The sequence below is a fragment of the Bos indicus genome, chromosome 2 (genome assembly GCF_029378745.1).
Source record: "Bos indicus isolate NIAB-ARS_2022 breed Sahiwal x Tharparkar chromosome 2, NIAB-ARS_B.indTharparkar_mat_pri_1.0, whole genome shotgun sequence".
Taxonomy (NCBI): Eukaryota; Metazoa; Chordata; class Mammalia; order Artiodactyla; family Bovidae; genus Bos; species Bos indicus.
This window is the reverse complement of record NC_091761.1, coordinates 96,096,768-96,108,538: the sequence shown is the minus strand read 5'-3', so window position 1 is coordinate 96,108,538 and position 11,771 is coordinate 96,096,768. Positions and strand designations below refer to the sequence as shown.

At 39.1% G+C, this 11,771-nt stretch overlaps 1 protein-coding gene across 3 annotated transcripts in view; it reads left to right on the top strand.

The window, feature by feature from the left end:
* PLEKHM3 (pleckstrin homology domain containing M3) overlaps nucleotides 1-11,771 on the top strand; it is a 223,424-nt gene that overhangs the window by 171,752 nt on the left and 39,901 nt on the right. The gene's annotated exons all lie outside the window — the stretch shown is intronic.

Below are 11,771 nucleotides of genomic sequence, written 5' to 3'. Positions count from 1 at the left end.
AAGTAGGAAATATTTTTCCCAACTTTTTGTCATGTGACTTTGTAAATGGTATTTTGTATTGTAACTAATTTTCTAATATTACATATTCAGATTTATCACTTTTCTATGGTTTCTAAGGTTATAAAATATTTACTCACATAAGTGTTTATCTAATATTTTTCTCTAATATGTTTATAATTTTAAAAATACCTTTATGGTTTATTATTATATTTAAATTTTCCATTTGTCTGGAATTACATTTTTTTATGAAGTGAATTAGAGATTCAGCTTTGTTTTTTTTCTCTGATGGCTAAACAGTTGCCCCACCATCATTTACTAAATAATTTCTTTCTCCTCACTTTCACTGTATATTAAATTTCCATATGTATTTGAATCCATATCCTGGGTATACAGATATACAGCATAAGCACCACAAACACAGCAGATAATCTTGAAAAACAGGATGTGTGACGTTATAATCAGTACTGACTGGTGGTTTGCTACTTATTGACACCTTGAGGCAAAGAATAAAAAACTGCCCACATTCTTAAAGACAATGGCATGCAAGCTAATAAAGAACACCTATTTCCACTTATGTGCAGGGTTTGTTTTTCCTCACATCAGTGACCCAGCAGTTTATTAGATCACAACCTTCTAGTCAGGAACTCATTTTTGTTTCTCATTTAATCTTAGGCACTGATGGTCTCATAAAAGCTGTTAAGTAATAATAATGTTGGGCACTTATATTGTACTTTTCATCCCTAAGTGCTATCTAAACATTAACTAATTAAATGCATTGATGAAAGCAAAGGATTTGCAGACTTCATCAGGAAAACTGATATCTGGTTGCACACCTGGGAGGGCATGATTCCTGAAAAGCATTAACTCTCTCTTTGAATGGCGCTCAGAAAGCACAGGAATAAAAAGCTGGTGACATTATTTTACTTCTTTTGAAAATTTCCTTGGGTATCTTCTAATTAGTCTGGTTAAACTCACCTTTTATCTATCTCCCCAGACATTTCCTTTCTACATTCCTGAGGGTATTCAACAAGCTTCTTTTGATGTTTTCCCTGTCTGTTAGTCACAAAATCATAGGATCTTCAAGCTGAGAGAAATCCTTATTGATCATCTAGTTTTGAATAACTTAGTATGATCACTTTATTTTGTAGGTGAGGAAACTGAGGCATGGAGAAATTAAGGGACTTATTAAAAAGGTCAGACAGCTTAGTGGGGACAGAACTGAGAAAAGAAGTCAAGATGTTTAGCTCCCATTTCAGATCTCAAATCAGTTTCGATCCTTTTTTCTCTTTGTGAGCGTCTCAGTTGCTTTTCCCTTTAAAAAAAAAAAACTTTTTTTTTTTTTAACTCCATTCTTTACATACTTCTCCTTTCATTCTTTGCTTTCTACCTTTTATGTCTCTCCTAACCCTTGGTGGGTCATTCCCACGCATCATCAGGTAACATTGCTTTAATTTCTCCTCTGTTTCTCTACTTCTTTAAACATGGGGTCTTTTGTTGTTGGTAAGATGTCCTCAACAGGTCCCTCTGAAAAGCACTGTTTCTTCACTTTCTCTTACATACATGCTTTCAGGGAGTTGATTTAGTTTGCTTTGGTTTTTTCCAGCCGTAGTTGCTTCTTCCTTTAATAAAGTTACTTCTCTTGGTAAATAGCCTAGGGTTTAAGTTAATAAGTCCATTTTCATCATAGAATTTCATGTTACTTTATCTTTTTTAATTTTTTTATTGAAGTTCATGTTACTTTAATTCATGAATTTCTCAGTCCTTCACTCAATAATAAGAATGATACTCCGTGTTTAGAAATTTACACAAGATGTGACTACTTAAGAGATTTTTGTACAAGGAGTAAATATGTTAGAAAATAAATCCTTACATAAGCCAAAGACAGATCCAGTTCAGATCAAAACTGTGGGAGTAAGCCTGGACCAATCTAGCCTGCGCGTCTTATTTCCACGCAGGGACTGAGTCGGTTTAGAAATCCTCCATTTCTGTATGATGGCTCCGTGCGTATCCAGTGACTTCAGGATTCTCAGGCTGAACCAAACCCCAAGGCTGCACTCTGACCCTAGATGCCCTCATTAGGGCCCCTTCTGAGAACAGTGAAGAATACTTAAGGAGACGGGAGTGGAGGTGCCAAGGCCTGACATAACCCAGCTAGGTGATCTTAGCTCCCCATCACCTCCCTGGGCCTTAGTTTTTCCCTTGTATGTGTGTGTATGTTAGTCGCTCAGTTGTGTCCGATTCTTTGCAACTCCGTGGACTATAGCCTGCCAGGCTCCTCTGTCCATGGGATTCTCCAGGCAGTATTCTCCAAGAATACTGGAGTGGGTTGTGATTCCCTTCTCCAGGAGATCTTGCTAACCCGGGGATTGAACCCCAATCTCCTGCATTGCAGGCAGATTCTTTACCATCTGAGCTACCAGGGTGCTCCCCATCACCTCTCTGGGCTCCTTTAGCCAAGTTAAAGAAACCATTTAAAGCAAGCGTCCCCAGTTCCTGGGCCACAGACCAGTATTGGTCATGGCCTGTTAGGAACTGGGCCACAGAGCAAGAGGTGAGCGGCGGCAAGCAGCTCATCTCTATTTACAGCTGCTCCCCGTTGCTCACATTGCTCAGCCTCCTGTCACATCAGTGGCAGCATTAGGTTCTCATAGGAGCATGATCCCTGTTGTAAACTACACATGTGAAGGCTCTAGGTTGCTCATTCCTTATGAGAATCATCCCCAAACCATCCCCCTCCCACCACATCCTACCCAACCTCTCACTGTTGTTCAGTTGCTCAGTCGTGTCGGACTCTTTGCAACCCCATAAATGGCAGCATGCCAGGCTTTCCTGGCCTTCACTATCTCACGGAGTTTGATCATACTCATGTCCATTGAGTCAGTGATGCCATCTCACCTCCATCTCTGGTCTGTGGAAAAATTTATGAAATAGTCCCTGGTGCCAAAAAGCTTGGGGGGCTGCTGACTTAGAGCCTTTCCTTATATACTTTTCAGTGAGTAATAATGACATAACTGGGCCAAAATGAATAGTTGTGACCTAAATCAGATTTATATTAGACACATAGCTAATTAACTCAATAGAGAAGTAAGATTCTGCTGATCATACCATAAGAATTTCCTGAACTGTCTCAACTTAAAATATCTTAATCTACTTTCCCCGTAAATAGTACACATGCATTTATATGAGACCATATGGCCTGCTTTGGGGCTCAGAATATGTGGGCCACATAATTGTACTTACTCTTTGCAAATGCTTCTACTGATGTTCCATGAGGTTATGGCTTCATGAGCCTATAGCCATTGAGGCACTTTCCATAATGTGGAAAAACTGAAGTAGACCCCATCCTATATGTTTTTGTGAATTAAGAAATTTATGTTCTTGGGTTCAGCTTTACCATTCAGCCATTGGAGAAAGTTGAAATTCTTTTAGTCCCTGAGATAGTTTCTACCAGGATGCAAAGTATAATTTGATTTCGTTTGCATTTGCTTGATAGGAATGGTGATGGCCACTTACAAATTGACCCAATTACGTCACCCCAGACAACCCAAATTATAACATAGTTTCCAGAATCTAAGTAGAGATTGTCACCCTTGGAAGAGAATCAGATAAGAGCCCAATGTTGACATCATAATCCACCATGAGTGAAGTATTTGATTAGCCAGAACCTTCGTCCTGTTAGAACAGTCCCATAATGGATAAAGAAGGGTGTGGAGCAGCTAATTAGAGAAGACACAGTTTCCTGTTTTTCTGCAAACATCCCAGCATTGAGCCATGATAAGGAGCTTTAAGGCTAATTATGGAGAAATGGGATTTTAACAAACTTTTTGAAATAGGAAAATCCCCTATGCCTTTTATTTTCTGTTTTTAAGAAAAATAATATGGTAGTACTCTTTTTATTTTCTGTTTTTAAGGATTTATTACTAAGAGGAATAAAATTAAGTTAACTAGACTTACTGTGGTGATATTTTGCAATATATACAAATACCAAATCATTATAATGTATACCTGAATCTAATATAACATTACATATCAATTTTTTTAAGAAAAAAGGAGTAAAATTTAGAATCAAATGAGAATGCAGAATTATTCCTGCGTGTGTTAGCTTTCCAAACTTGAGCAGACTCCACAAACTGTTTTTCCTAAATCTTCAGGAACTCACCAGGCCTAGATCACTAACCATCACTGTCCCCACCTGGTAACGCTAAGAAATGTCACTCAGAAAGAAAATAGTGAGTGCTGTCTTTCAGAATCCTCTGGCCAAGCAAATGCAAACGAAATTATATTTGAAATCATTTTACAGTGTGTGACAATTTTGATTCTTCCATTTCACCAAGCTTGCTTGTTACTAGTGAGTGGCAGGTGGCTTTGTTGAACATGAATGGGGTCTTTTGGTTAGACTTTCAGAGGAGGGGCCATTTGTCAAGTGCAGCAGCCCTCCCCATCAAAGTCTTCCCAACAGTTGTCCAGAATCTAGATGCTACACAATGGCGGAGGAATGCCAGTATTGAAATGGAAGGTAACTTGCAAATCAGGGGGAAGGAATTCGTTGATGCATACATTCAATGAGAAGGAGATTTTTCTTTCTTGTTTCTTGTCTAAGTCCCCCAGTGCTCCGTCTTTCTCCCAGTGTAGATTTTGAATTTTGTGATGGTGCCAAGGGAGTGAAGGTAACGGACATAAAAGAATCATTTGTGCCCTTTTCCCAATCCCACAGATCTCTATTGGCTGCAGACCTTGAACATGACACTGCAATTTCCTGGTGCCACACATGAGTAATGAGCAGCTGTTTCTCAAACTGTGGTTTGGAGAAGGCAGCACTAGGTTATTTTTTAACTTAATTGTGATTTTTGATTGCTCTGCAAGAAGGCAAATCAAATAAAGTCTGTTGTCTTAGTCTGCAAGAAAGCCATAGGCCTCAAATTCCAGTGCTGACCATCTTGACCAGAATAGAAGAGGGGGGAAAATGTTTGTATCCTTGAGCTGGAAGTTCAACCAGCAGCTTTCGTGGGCTACTGTCACACAAGAAGGGTAAGCATATTTGGTGTATTTGTCAGTTTATGGGATCATGGAAAGTGATATTTGACTATTCCTTGAGTTCTAGAAGTACCTGAGTTGATAGAGTGAAAATAATTTGTAGAGAGAATGTGAAAGTCAAAAATAGAAAACTCCTGAAGAAGGTATCAGCTTGATATTGCATTTGTCTTTATTGTACAGTGCAATAAAAAAGACACATAATTTTAAGTTACAAATGGAAGTGTATGTTCTTTGAACACGAAGTCCCTGTGATACCCCTGGAATAATCATATATGCAGTACCTCCAGATTAATCAGACTAGGACTTTCTTTCATACAAGAAATTAAGTTTAATGGAAAACAGAAGCAAACTATTTCACTGTGTTTTGGACATATGCCTTTTTCTCAAGGAGATAGAACAATTTGGTGTATGGAGAAGATGAGGGAGATTGAGGAGATGGATGAAGAGCTACCTATGTTTTCTGCTAATTACTTTATCATGATTTTCTTCACTTTAACAGGCACTTGGGGAAAATAACTAAGCCTAGGATAACTAAACTTCATCTCAGAGGTCTATTTCACCAGCACTTATAACATATCCAAATGAGGGCCTGGTTACAAACCACCAGTCTTCTAAATGCTAAAGCTGAATGGCCTCGTGACTTGTGATGGAAGGATGTAAAGTTATATTAACTTGTGACCGGGAAAAAGTGAAAAAGAAAGGCTCCTCAAGCTTTGGTCTTCTTTGAGGCTTCCATCTTCCTGATGTTTGTGGAATATGGTCCTAACCTCAACACCCCACCAGGTTGGCTAGGAAAGTGGGAATGAAAAGCACGATTCTTGAGGGCAGGAGGAGATGGTAGGATATCTTACTTCTTTTTAAGCAAGTATCTCAAGTAAAGATATCGCTGTGAGATATGAGCTCCAGATACCTGGACCCTGCTTCTGTTAGTGCTGAAGCCTCTAGACCAGAAGCAAGAATAGCTTCCAAGTATTGCTAGTTGTTATATTCAAAACAAGATTAAATCTCCTAAAATTTACCTTTACCCTTTGAAATCAGTGTAAAGTTTTCTTCCCTGTAATATTAAAGAAATGTTTGTCAATTCTAAAATAAACTTACAGAGTATTACCTCGCTTTTCTGAAGGGAAAAATTCCAGCAACTTCAGCACTTTGAAACATGGCCCTGAACCTCACCTGACAAATAGGAAGACCGATTACTTAAGTGTAAAGAAGCAAAAAGGGTTTCTAATTAGCTGAGTTGCCACCAAGTTCACATGTTCTTCACTCTCCTCCCCAAATCACACAGCGGAATGATTCAAAATGTTGTGACACAAAAATAGCGCAAAGATATGACTGTTTCAGCAAAGGAAAAAGGCTGGAAAACATCCTCAATCATTCAGCAAGAACCTAGATGCCTGGCAGAGAGAGGGTATTTAAGACTAGTGTGAGATTCAGTCTGCCTTTAAGCAATTTACATTCTTTTAGGTTGCTTTACATAAAATTGCCATTTTTATAAGTAAAATCACCATTTTACTTTTATGGGCAAAATCACCATTTAGTACCTCCACTTTTACATTTTCAATCTACAGTTGGAAAAGCAAAACAATCAAATGTTAAAGGATAGCAAAAAATACAGGAGAACATCAATTTCCATATTAAATTGTGTGGTTATAAAAATAAGTTATATGAAGCACGAGAGATCCATGGCAGGTGAAGTAGCCAAAGATGACTGTCCAGATCAAGCCAGAATAGATCTGAGCCATGAATCCTGGGTGACATTTAAGTAAGTGTTAAGAGAAGAAGTGAAACTCCCGATAGAAGAAATACATTGGCGAAGGCACAGAAGCAAGAACAAGCATATTCTACACAGGGAAGAGTTCCCTCACAACAGAACATAAATACCAAGGGAATGGAAAATGAATTTGGATAGACAGTTTTGAATTAGCCTATGGAGACACTTGTACACGAGGCAAAATATAAGCTCCAGTTTTGTCTAGTTCATGCTTCTATCAATAGCCAAGTATATTCAATGCCGACTATGCATGGAATTCAGCAAATTCAATGCAATTTTCTGAAATGAATGAATGAAGAGTTTTTACTAATGGTAAAATAAGAATTCAACCAAAGGTTTGAGGGAAGAGATAACACACAAAGTAATGTATAAACCTGATTAGTATATATGCTGGATAGATTCAAGGAAAAAGGCTATCATCCATAAATAAAACCAGAATCTTATTTCATTATTAAATCAGGACTTCCCTGGTGGCATAATGGATAAGGATCCGCCTGCCAATGTGGGGGACATAAGTTTGACCTCTGGTCCAGGAAGATTCCGCATGCAGTGAAGCAGCTGAACGGGTGCACCACAACTACTGGGCCTGCACTCTAGGGCCTTCGAGCTGCAAGAACTGAGCCTGCATGCTGCTGAAGCTTGCATGTCTAGAGCCCATGCTCCACAAGAGAAGCTACTGCAGTGAGAAGCCCACATACTGCAATGAAGAGTAGCCCTCACTCACTGAAACTAAAGAAAACCCACATAAAGCAATGAAGATTCAGTGCAGCCAAAAATAAATAAATAATTTTTTTTTAAAAATCAACACCAACCCTGAAACATTATGCTAAGTGAAAGAAGCCAGTCATAGAACACCACATATTATATATATTATTCTATTTACATGAAATATCCAGAGTAGGTAAAATTATGAAGACAGAAAGTAGAGATTGCTTGTGGGATGGGTTAGGGAGAAAAGATTAGTGACTGCTAATGGGTGTGGGGATTTGGAGGAGAGTGGAGGAAATGTTCTAAAATTGACTGTGGTAACAGTACAAGAAACACTTGGAGTAACAGGCAAATTTGGCCTTGGAGTACAGAATGAAGCAGGGCAAAGGCTAATAGAGTTTTGCCAAGAGAATGCACTGGTCATAGCAAACACCTTCTTCAACAACACAAGAGAAGACTCTACACATGGACATCACCAGATGGCCAACACCAAAATCAGATTAATTATATTCTTTGCAGCCAAAGATGGAGAAGCTCTATACAGTCAGCAAAAACAAGACTGGGAAGAGACTATGACTCAGATCATGAATTCCTTATTGCCAAATTCAGACTTAAATTGAAGAAAGTGGGGAAAACCACTAGACCATTCAGATATGACGTATATCAAATCCTTTATGATTATACAGTGGAAGTGAGATATAGATTTAAGGGACTAGATCTGATAGACAGAGTGCCTAATGAACTATGGCCAGAGGTTCGTGACATTGTACAGGAGACAGGGATCAAGACCATCCCCAAGAAAAATGCAAAAAAGCAAAATGGCTGTCTGAGGAGGCCTTACAAATAGCTGTGAAAAGAAGAGAAGTGAAAGTCAAAGTGAAGTCGCTCAGTCATGTCCGACTCTTCGCAAGCCCATGGACTGCAGCCTACCAGGCTCCTCCGTCCATGGGATTCTCCAGGCAAGAGTACTGGAGTGGGTCGCCAGTGCCTTCTCCAGAAAAGAAGAGAAATGAAACACAAATCAGAAAAGGAAAGATATACCCATTGAATGCAGAGTTCCAAAGAATAGCAAGGAGAGATAAGAAAGCCTTCCTCAGCAATCAATGCAAAGAAATAGAGGAAAACAACAGAATGGGAAAGACTAGAGATCTCTTCAAGAAAATTAGAGATACCAAGGGAATATTTCATGCAAAGATGGGCTCTATACAGTACAGAAATGGTATGGAAGAACTGTACAAAAAAGAGCTTCATGACCCAGATAATCACAATGGTGTGATCACTCACCTAGAGCCAGACATCCTGGAATGTGAAGTCAAGTGGGCCTTAGGAAGCATCACTACAAACAGAGCTAGTGGAGGTGATGGAATTCCAGTGGAGCTATTTCAAATCCTAAAGGATGATGCTGTGAAAGTGCTGCACTCAGTATGCCAGCAAATTTGGAAAACTCAGCAGTGGCCACAGGACTGGAAAAGGTTGGCTTTCATTCCAATCCCAAAGAAGGGCAATGCCAAAGAGTGCTCAAACTACTGCACAATTGCACTCATCTCACATGCTAGTAAAGTAACTGCTCAAAATTCTCCAAGCCAGGCTTCAGCAATATGTGAACCCTGAATTTCCAGATGTTCAAGCTGGTTTTAGAAAAGGCAGAGGAACCAGAGATCAAATTGCCAACATCCGCTTGATCATCAGAAAAGCAAGAGAGTTCCAGAAAAACATCTATTTCTGCTTTATTGACTATGCCAAAGCCTTTGACTGTGTGGATCACAATAAACTGTGGTAAATTCTTCAAGACATGGGAATACCAGACCACCTGACCTACCTCTTGAGAAACCTGTGTACAGGTCAAGAAGCAAAAGCTGGAACTGGACATGGAACAACAGACTGGTTCCAAACAGGAAAAGGAGTACGTCAAGGCTGTATATTGTCACTCTGCTTATTTAACTTATATGCAGAGTACATCATGAGAAACACTGGGCTGGAAGAAGCACAAGCTGGAATCAAGATTGCTGGGAGAAATATCGATAACCTCAGATAAGCAGATGACACCACTCTTATGGCAGAAAGTGAAGAACTAAAGGGCCTCTTGAAAGTTGAAAGAGGAGAGTGAAAAACTTGGCTTAAAGCTCAACATTCAGAAAACTAAGATCATGGCATCCTGTCCCATCACTTCATGGCAAATAGGGAAGCAGTGGAAACAGTGGCTGACTTTATTTTGGGGTCTCCAAAATCACTGCAGATGGTGATTGCACCCATGAAATTAAAAGATGCTTACTCCTTGGAAGGAAAGTTATGACCAACCTAGACAGCATATTAAAAAGCAGAGACATTATTTTGCCAACAAAGGTCTGTATAGTCAAGGCTATGTTTTTTCCAGTGGTTATGTATGGATGTGAGAGTTGGACTATAAAGAAAGCTGAGCACCAAAGAACTGATGCTTTTCAACTGTGGTGCTGGAGAAGACTCTTGAGAGTCCCTTGGACTGCAAGGAGATCCAACCAGTCCATCCTAAAGGAGATCAGCCCTGGGTATTCATTGGAAGGACTGACGTTGGAGCTGAAACTCCAATACTTTGGCCACCTGATCCAAAGAACTGACTCATTTGAAAAGACCCTGATACTGGGAAAGATTGAGGGCAGGAGGAGAAGGGGATGACAGAGGATGAAATGGTTGGATGCCACCACTGACTCAGTGGACATGAGTTTGAGTAACCTCCGGGAGTTAAAGGACCAGGAGGCCTGGTGTGCTGTGGTCCATGGGGTCGCAAAGAGTTGGACAGGTATGAGCGACTGAACTGAACTGAAGCTCTTCTTGGTAACATCATTTGCAAATGTATTCTCCAGTTTATGGGTTATCTTTTTGTTTTATTTATGGTTTTGTTTGCTGTACAAAAGCTTATAAGTCTGATTAGGTCCCATTTGTTTATTTTTGCTTTTATATCTGTTACCTTGGGAGACTAACCTAAGAAAACACGGGTACAATTTATGTCAGAGAATGTTTTGCCTCTATTCTCTTCTAGGAGTATTATGTCATATTTAAGTATCTAACTCATTTTGAGTTTATTTTTGTATATGGTGTGAGGGTGTGTTCAAATTTAATTTGCATGCAGGTGTTCAGCTTTCCCAGCACTACTTGCTAAAGGGGCTGTCTTTTTCCTATTTTATTTTCTTGCCTTCTTTGTCAAGATTTATTGACCATAGGTGTGTGGGTTTACTTCTGGGCTCTCTATTCTGTTCCATTGATCCATATGTCTCTTTTTGTGCCAGTACCATACTGTTTTGATTACTGTAGCTTTGTAGTATTGTCTAAAGTCTGATAAAGTTATGCTTCCTGCTTTGTTCTTTTTCCTCAGGATTGCTTTGGGAAATCTGGGCTTTTTATCATTGTGTATAGATATTTTTGTATTATCTGTTCTGATTCTTTGAAAAATGTCATGGGTAATTTGATAGGGATCATATTAAATCTGTAGATTACTTTGGGTAGTATTGCCATTTTAACAATATTAATTCTTCCAATCCAAGAGCATGGGATATCTTTCTATTTCTTTGAGTCATCTTCAGTTTCCTTTATTAATATTTTGTTGTTCTCAGAATATAAGAATGCTGGAGTGGATAGCCCTTCCCTTTTCCAGGGAATCTTTCCAACCTAGGGATTGAACCCAGGTCTCCCACATTGCAGGCTGATTCTTTACTGTCTGAGCCACCAGGGAAGGGCCAATAGATTTCAGGGTTATCAGTTCTGGTTCTGTGAAAAATTTCACAGTTAATTTGATAAGGATCACATTAAATCTGTAGATTAGTTTGGGTAGTATAGCCATTTTAACAATATTAATTCTTCCAATCCAAGAGCATGGGATATCTTTCTATTTCTTTGAATCATCTTCAATTTCCTTTATTAATGTTTTGTAGTTCTCAGTATGTAAGTCTTTCACCTTCTTGGTGGGGTTTATTTGTAAGTATTTTATTTTACTGTTTTGATGTGGTTTTAAAAGGGGTGGTTTTTTACATTCTCTTTCTGATATTTCATTGTTAGTGTGTAAAGAAATTGCAGAATACATTTTTATATTCCTTATAGTCTTTTACTTTTGTATTATCAGCCACTACTATTTGTTTACCTTAACAGAGAAGGCGATGGCACCCCCTCCAGTACTCTTGCCTGGAAAATCCCATGGATGGAGGAGCCTGGTAGGCTGAAGTCCATGGGGTCGCTAAGAGTCAGACACGACTGAGCGACTTCACTTTCACTTTTCACTTTCGTGCAT